This window comes from Brachyistius frenatus, unplaced genomic scaffold, assembly GCF_029030835.1.
Source record: "Brachyistius frenatus isolate BFR_SWC_R1_liver_20210118 unplaced genomic scaffold, ASM2903083v1 Contig_19, whole genome shotgun sequence".
NCBI classification, from domain to species: domain Eukaryota; kingdom Metazoa; phylum Chordata; class Actinopteri; family Embiotocidae; genus Brachyistius; species Brachyistius frenatus.
The window spans coordinates 605,001-613,025 of record NW_027210618.1 but is presented as its reverse complement, the minus strand read 5'-3'; the positions used below and the strand labels follow the sequence as shown (position 1 = coordinate 613,025).

Genomic DNA, 8,025 nt, shown 5'->3' with positions numbered 1-8,025 from the left:
TGTAGGTCTCACAAGAGAGATTACACTACAGGCTGAATGTGCAGAACTTTCCTGGATAATACTTGGAACAAAGAAGAGGGATGAGTGACAACAAAAAAAATTGACGTTTCTGAAGAAAAAAGTGACAGAAAACACCTGAAGCCCAGAGCCAGAGCAGGGATTTCTTGCCAAATGTCCCCTTTGCAGGTGCAGCTGAAATGGGCCCCTAAACAAGACCACTCTCTCTGCTCTGCATAAACTTGTGCAGGAAAAGATGCAGCCTTCTGTTTGCTTGAGGGTTTTTTTCCCGACAACCTGAATTCTGGCTGTGCCCCAGAAAAGAGTGAATGTTTAAATAGTTTTTGGGGCAGTCCAAGGTGAAGGGATTGTTGCTCAGGGAAGTGAGAATAAATTGGAGGGAGGGTTTAAAAAGCTAAGCAGGGACGAAGTTTTACTCAGGTGAGTGTCAAAGGATGTATGGACAAAAATTATTCTTATGTGCACAAACTGAACATCACGTTTGAAGAAATATCAACAGTTTCTGTGACAATTCAGGAAGAAATATTATGTTGTGTTTTTTTTTTTTCCTGGGTTGTTTGTCTCCTTTTTAGCAATTTATCTCAAAAATGTTTAATGAAGCATTAGTGATACAATTTTTTTTTAAATTTTTTTACAATATAACTAATTAAAAGCTAATAATGGAGCCTAAAACTTGTACCACAATATTTGACTTTAAACACAACTTACATTGTACAATGATAATGCCTAATATAAGGCCTTATGTAATATACTATACATGAGTAGTGCGATTTACATCATATGCAAAGTAGATGAAAGTGGAGGATTGATAGAATAAGACGGGAGAATAAAATCTGAATGAAAAGCACAAGACAGATGTGGGGGAAAATGTAATCCACTGAAGTGTCTCCTCCCAGATGTGACAGTTGTTACATTTTTATAATTACCAAAAATATCTGTTTTATATTTCATATAATTACCGAGATGTTGCTCTGTGTCTATCTTTGTTAAAATACAGAGATCTTTAAAAAAACAAAACAAAGAGGAGTCACATGTGGGTGTGTCCCCATCTTCCTCTACTATACTTGAGTAAATGTCCTTAGTTTAGTTACATTCCACTACTGAGTAAAACTGCCTGCTTTTTGCTAGTGTGTTGATGTTTCTTGTGAAATGTTTGCAGAGTTGGAGAACTACAACATTTCCTCCAGTAGGGGCCGCTGTGGGGCCGCACCGGGCGCATCACTGCCCCCCCCCCCCCACACACACACACACACACCCGCACCGGCCGTTAGGCGGCGCTGTTTCCCGGCGGACAGGCTGGCGAGCACGGCGGCGTGGTGGCAGGCAGGCGGCGTCAGCTGGCAGAGGACGCGCTCAGATCAACTGGTAATCACCCGTCGTCCCTCACACTGTCATGGTCTCATCGACTGAAAAACCAGCGACAGCGCTTCCTATTTTCCACCTGGAGGGAAACTTTGAAGCCCGAAGCCGAGCCATGCTGCTGCACGCCACAGCCACGCGGATATAAGCGACACCGCGGAGCAAAAAGAAAAAAAAGAAAAAGAAAAAAGTATCCACGACCACAGCGAAACCACAAGGAAGAAGGTTTTGTTTGTTGTTTTTTTTTCACGCTCGGTGGGGAAAGACGGCATCCGGCCTGAGAAGAAGCTCCGAGGTCGGGGACTCCGGTCGGAGCGGCGCTAATCGTTTCTGGTGAGAGCCTCGCATTTTCGGTGTAGGGTTAAGTTTCTGGGGATGTCTCCCGGTGAAACAGCGGCTGGAGGACAAGTCAGTGTCTCCGGCAGCCCGCGTTGACGCGAAACGGACTCAACGACGGAGCGATGTTTACTTCTCGGGCTCGGTTCGGTTTGAATGCCGCCGTTTGTCTTGCGAGCTCGCTCGGTTTGTCCCGTTCACCGGCGGACGGCCGCTGTTAACCTAAAAACTAACCGGGGAGGTCGGCGTCGTGCCGCACAAACGAAAGCTCAACTAAGTTCAGAGAGGTTAATGGTTTCTCATGTCTCTCTCCCCCCCCCCCCCCCCCCGCTGAGTTCATGGTTAAAGATTGCCGTCGTGTTTTGTTGATAAACACCTCTGAGAGCGACTCAAACCGGCTCTGACCGTGTGTGAGGACGGCTGCCTGCTCTGCGTGTTTCGTCTTGCACAGTTGCAACTTAAACACTCAGTGATCCACATTTCAGAGATGGTCCCGTCCTTCTGCTCCACGGGTTGTTGTTGTTGTTGTTGTTTTTTTTTCTTTTTCTTCTTCCACAAATTACTGGTACCAGTGTGTGAGCTCCCTCCCTGCCAGATCAGCAGCTTTAAGCCGTTTCAGCTGTTGTCTGAAGGCCGGGACAGGAGCAGCAGCCCGCAGCCTGCAGCCCGCAGCCTGCACGGGGAGCACCAGCAGAGACCCCCCGCAGCTTCCAGCAACTCACCCCACGTTGCAGCTTTCATTCCTCTGCTCCTATGTTCTTCCTCTCGGGAGTTAACCTGTGTGTGTGTGTGTGTGTGTGTGTGTGTGTGTGTGTGTGTGTGTGTGTGTGTGTGTGTGTGTTGGAGGTCGGTGTGAATGTGGCAGGAAGTCCAAAAGGAGTAAATCATTGTTGTCCCATGGCAAACAGATGAGGATGTTCATTTTGGTATGAAAATGCCTTTACATATTTATTGTTCTTGTGTTGTCACCTTTGTCTGACCCACTCAGCACCGCTCACAGCACCAAAACTTAACTAACTCTGGATTACACGCACTCGTTTTCCAGTGTTTCACGTACACATAACTAAAACTAAAGCGGTCCACTGCAGCAATCTTGCAATAAATAGGACTTTCGCAAAGTCTGTACATTTTTATGTAATCTAATTTTAAGAGCTGTTGGTTGTGAAGCGACAATTGGCCAATGAATTGATAAGTTGTTCGACAGAAAATTAATTGTCAACTATTCTGACAGGTGATAAATCATTTGAAGTCATTTTTTTTTTTTTTTAATGATTAACTGCTTAAAGTTTCTTATTCCAGCCTCATAAATGTGAATATTTTCTTGTTTCCTTAGTTCTTCATGAGAAGAGACTGAAGATCTTTTTGGTTAAGTCGGTTGAGACAGCTGCACCTTCGGTTTTGTCAACACAGGTGGACATTTTTCACCACTTCCCAACATTTTTGAGACCAGACAGTTGATTTAATTTAATAGATAATCGAAGTAATTGTTAGTTGCAGCCTTAGTTGGTTGCATTTATGGTCATTTTGGAGGCTGTAATTGAACTGTTTTGTCTCGCACCGAGAGGTGTCTTCAAAATAGACTCTTTTTAGTCTTCATATACATAATTGGGATGGACAAACTATTAAACCGGTCTCTCAGTTCATTGCAGCGCTGCAGACGACACCCTTCAAAGTGATCACAAAGCTGAAATTAAAGGCACAGTATGTAATTTATGCCGATTGGAGTTCTTCAGTCAAAGCAATATCAAAAAAATGGTGTTTCACCGGCGTGGAGACGTAGTGTGGGATCGTGGGAGTTGTTGTCCGTCTTCTTTGTTAAACGACCACCATTGCAGATGAAAATCGATATTTAGCTTAGCAGTTAGCGCTGCTTTTTTTTTTCTTTTTCTCTGCCTCTCATTGTCTACCTTACTTATAATAGTACTTGTATTAAATGTAAGTTATTTGCCGCGTTAGTGGTGAGGCACGGTGAATTTGAAGCGCTGCTTTGCACCATGAAAACCCAACTGTTAGCTGCTGTCGCCTCCATTAACCGACGCGAGCGTGACTATTAAAGTGCTTCTCTGCAAGTTACAACACGTAGAGAGAGTAAAGTGAATATGACACCTTTTGACAGGCGACCACATAAAACTGCTACCTTGATTACAACGACTGATTTCTCTGTGTTTGAACTTCGTTAGAAACATTTGGGATGATGGAAGTACACAACTCAACAAAATATATTACGTGGGTCGAATCATTCGTAAACACTTTATCGTGGAAAATTCACATAATATACCTTTAATACCTCTCTACAACTGTTTAAAATACTATTGGACTGAACAGAGGGCGTAATGACCCTCATTAAGTTGCAGTTTATTGCAGGACTGTTGAATTAGACTGCAGCTACCTTGGTTTACTCTTATACCTGGCATGAGAGCAAACAAAGTTGAATAACTTTATAATTTCTGATTACAAATACTTTCTGAGAAACAAAAATGTCTGAAAATACAGAAAAACATTCACATCTAAAATTAATTCTTTGCACCTTTGCTTGTAAACATAACTTGAAAGATCATCACCAAAACAGTTATTGATTAATCTCAAGTTATCATTTCTACTCTAGATAAACATACAAATATAAGATTTGATTTGCTGGAAGTCAGCAATTGTTAATATGGACTCTGACTACAAATACAAATACAACTTTGTACCTGGCAGTTATTATTCGACACTTGTAAATTATTGTCCCTCAGATTGCGGGCCAATGGCAAAACAATGTTTGTATTTTACTTTTTCTCCTCCCTCTTTTCTTGTTCTAGTAGTTTTGCAAGAACTTTGCTTTAATGAAAATCCATATAAAATTGGAAAGAAATACGATTACAAAAACATTCAGGCTCAGTGACTATAAAGTGGTCCCAGTGAAAACCCAGGTCTGCATGTTACTGTTTACAGTTCCTCTTGTTTTCTTGGTGGCTGAATGAAAGAGCTGCCAAAGCAATTTCTCTCATTTCCTGTGAGCAGGTTTCAGTTTGACAGCCACAAGCTGCTGAGCTTCCTCACAGGGCGTGTGTGTCACTGAGGACCAATCGAAAGTGTGTCTGTTGTGGGCTCACAATGCCCGCTGTCGGTACCTGCAGGAGGGCGAGGAGCTGCTGGAGGACGGTGTTCCCGTGTGTGTTGGTTTGACGTCGGGTTGTTCCCTTGGTGAAGGCCTTGGGGACGGTGGTGGCACGGTAACCGGACCCGATGTGAAACAGCTGTAGCCACCTGGTGCTGATCCCTCGAGTCCCAGTGCAGATCAGATGATGGTCCAGTATGTGAATGGGTGTGTGTGTGTGTGTGTGTGAGAGTGAGCATACACATGAATGGGTGTATTTTTCACATTTTTATTTTTTATTTTTATGGAAAACACATTCAAATCTAATTCAGACCAAACTTAGCCTAACTTTTGGAAGACTTAAATCCGTGTCTTTTACTGGCAAAAGTAGGTATTTTCATGGACTGACTGACTGACTGACTGTGTGTGTGTGTGTGTGTGTGTGTGTGTGTGTGTGTGTGTGTGTGTGTGTGTGTGTGTGTGTGTGTGTGTGTGTGTGTGTGTGTGTGTGTGTGTGTGTGTGTGTGTGTGTGTAAAAGAGCTCATGTTAAAGCAACAGGCCAAGACAGCTGGCTGAAGGTTAATATGTCACCGCTCTCTGGGGAGCAGCTGCTATGTCACAGGCACCACTCCTGTCTATAGATAGCCATGAATACAAACTCTTCCTCTTTTCTCTGCTGCATTAACACAAGACCTCTGGCACCAGAATGCAGCGCTGCCTGCTCACATGCAGTTGCCCCACAAGACAAATGCGGCTGCTTGCAAGTTTGGCCGCGTCCACTCCCAGATTTTCTGTTACTGTCTGAATCTGGAGGTGTCCGTTGATACTCAAGACCCCCTCCGGCCTCGAGCCAGTTGGCTCCAAACCTGCGCGAGTTATACAGTAATAACTTACACCACATATCTGGGTCGTCATCTGTAATGTCTGAGACAGGTGGGGGGCCAAATATTGCCCCCTTTTTCCCCGTCACTCTTGGCAGGATTTGCAGGCGCTGTCTGAACACTTGTCTGGTTTTTATTTGGACACACACACATTCATTCAAACCAATGTTATTGCAGTCGGCAAAGCTTTGCATATTTCAGATGCATTGTGTCATGTGTTCATAATTAAGTTCTCACTGGTTTAATGAAAATCCCCGTTAAATCTCCGTGTTTGGCTTTTTTAATTAGCTAAATTTAGAGCTGCCCCATTCAACCTCAGCTCAGGAGGTTTTGCTAATCGGAGACGGAGGACCTCTGTTCAGCGCCTGTGAACAAACATTGGTTTCCCTCTTAATGACATTATCACCTTTTCAATTAAACCATACAATGTTTTCACAATGATTTATATGATCCACAACAACTCAATAAATAGTTAATTAGTCGACAAGATAATTATTGTTTCAATTGTTGTGTCATTTATCAAGAATAAATCCTAAATGTTTGCTGCCTCTAGCTTCTCTTATTTGGCACTTTGCAGCTTTTCTGTCTTTTCTACCTTTTCTAAATTAAATATTTAGAAGTTTTGGACTCTTAGTTGGATAAAACAGCCAATTTGAGATGTCAGTTTGGACTCTTGGAAGTTTTAATAGGGATGAGGGGCTGTGACTTACCATCAGATCTTACCATCTTAAATGCCCATCCACACCCACAATCTATCTTGTGACAGGTTATTGAATAATTAACTGGAAATGAATCTACTCTTAAATGCAGCCCTGGCACAGACAGAAAATAAGTCAGTTTAAAACAAGATACCTCCTGAACTTATTGCTGGGTTTCACTTAAGCGCTGCAACACAACTGGATCCCTGCACGCAGGCTGTCTGAAATTACCACAAAGACCTCCGATAGCTGTTTGTGTTTGCACTTTGATTTGGAAACTGATATTGTGATAGCCCCATCCTGCAGTCTTCCCTCAGTTAGATCGTAGCCTGTTGTTCCCTTTTGATAACCATGAAAAGCTCCCATGCAGGAGCTGCTGCTGGGAGGACGAGTGCAGACGGCCACGGAGACGGAGGCTAATTGTCGCTCTCTCTGATGCTAATGGTTCACTCACAAATGGACGACAGGTGACTCGAGTCAGGCTCCGATCAGATGAGTCCACACCGAGGTGATAATCTCCATAATGAGCCGAACAGAAGTCTAATAATCGTGCTGCGTTTTATCTTAAATATACGAGCACAGCAGGACATAGAATTACGCGCAACAAAGGGTATCAACATATCTAAATATACGTATAGATCTGTAGTAACAAAAGAACACCTGAAATATATAGAAGCTGATAAATGTCAATTTCATCACTTTTGATCAACAAATGTGCTACCAGTTTAAGTCATACGTGTTTTAATTGTCTTTGTCTGTCTTCTGTTGATTTATTTCTCGTCCAAAACTAAATTTCCCAACAGGGAACAACAAAGAATATCTTGATCATGTTTTATCAGGTCAGTCTTTTATTATTGAGAAAAGATTCAGACCACAAAACATGGATGTTCTTCCACAACTTTGCATGGATTAATAAGAATATTCCTTTGGGGTGACAGTAGTCTGCTGCCTGCCAGATAACATCAGAGTCTCTTGATGTGAGTGCTCTGCTCTGAACCCAGCTGGGTGCTCAAGGCTTATCTGTCACAATCCACGCAGGCCTTTCATCCCATTCACAAACTGTTATCATTTGAAGTGGTAGTGGTGCTTACGAGGGATTTTCATTTAAATGGTGTGCTTAATTTAAGTCATTCTCTGGCTAGTCTCGGGGATAACGGAGCGAAATTTACTTTGTATTTTTTTTTTTTGGTGAAGTTTATTCTCCGCGTTCTTCGGTTTCCTGTTTAATTCTCAGACATAGTTCACGTTGTGTATATACCGTATGGCGGCTCGCAACTGCAATACTGGTAGGAATAATAAAAGTCATCATTAATTCTGTAATAAATGTGCTCACTTCAATAATTACAGTCACAGAAATATGTGGTACAATTTTGAAAAAAAAAAAAATACAATAAATGTTGAAATTGAGTTGATTGTAGCCACAGCGTATTTAGAAGCGATTAAATGAATCAAGTCATTGATCAACCCAAAATGCCAGAAACTGTAATTCCTTCCTGTTTCTGAAATCGGAGAGTTTTGTCATGTCGAAAAGTGAACAACTTTGAGTTTTATGGTGTAAAAGCCACCACAATCCTGATGCAAATTCTTTCATAATCAATTTAGGTAGTAGATCACTGCCTTAACAATGGCCACGTTCACTAAATATGTTATTTA

The 8,025-nt window shown here is 42.3% G+C and overlaps 1 protein-coding gene across 1 annotated transcript in view; it reads left to right on the top strand.

The window, feature by feature from the left end:
* The first annotated feature begins 1,627 nt into the window (after window positions 1-1,627).
* LOC138619012 (cyclin-dependent kinase 17-like) overlaps window positions 1,628-8,025 on the top strand; it is a 35,252-nt gene continuing 28,854 nt past the window's right edge. Inside the window, exon 1 of the mRNA XM_069695173.1 lies at window positions 1,628-1,710. The gene's annotated coding sequence lies outside the window, so the exon portion shown is untranslated. The remainder of the gene's footprint in view (window positions 1,711-8,025) is intronic.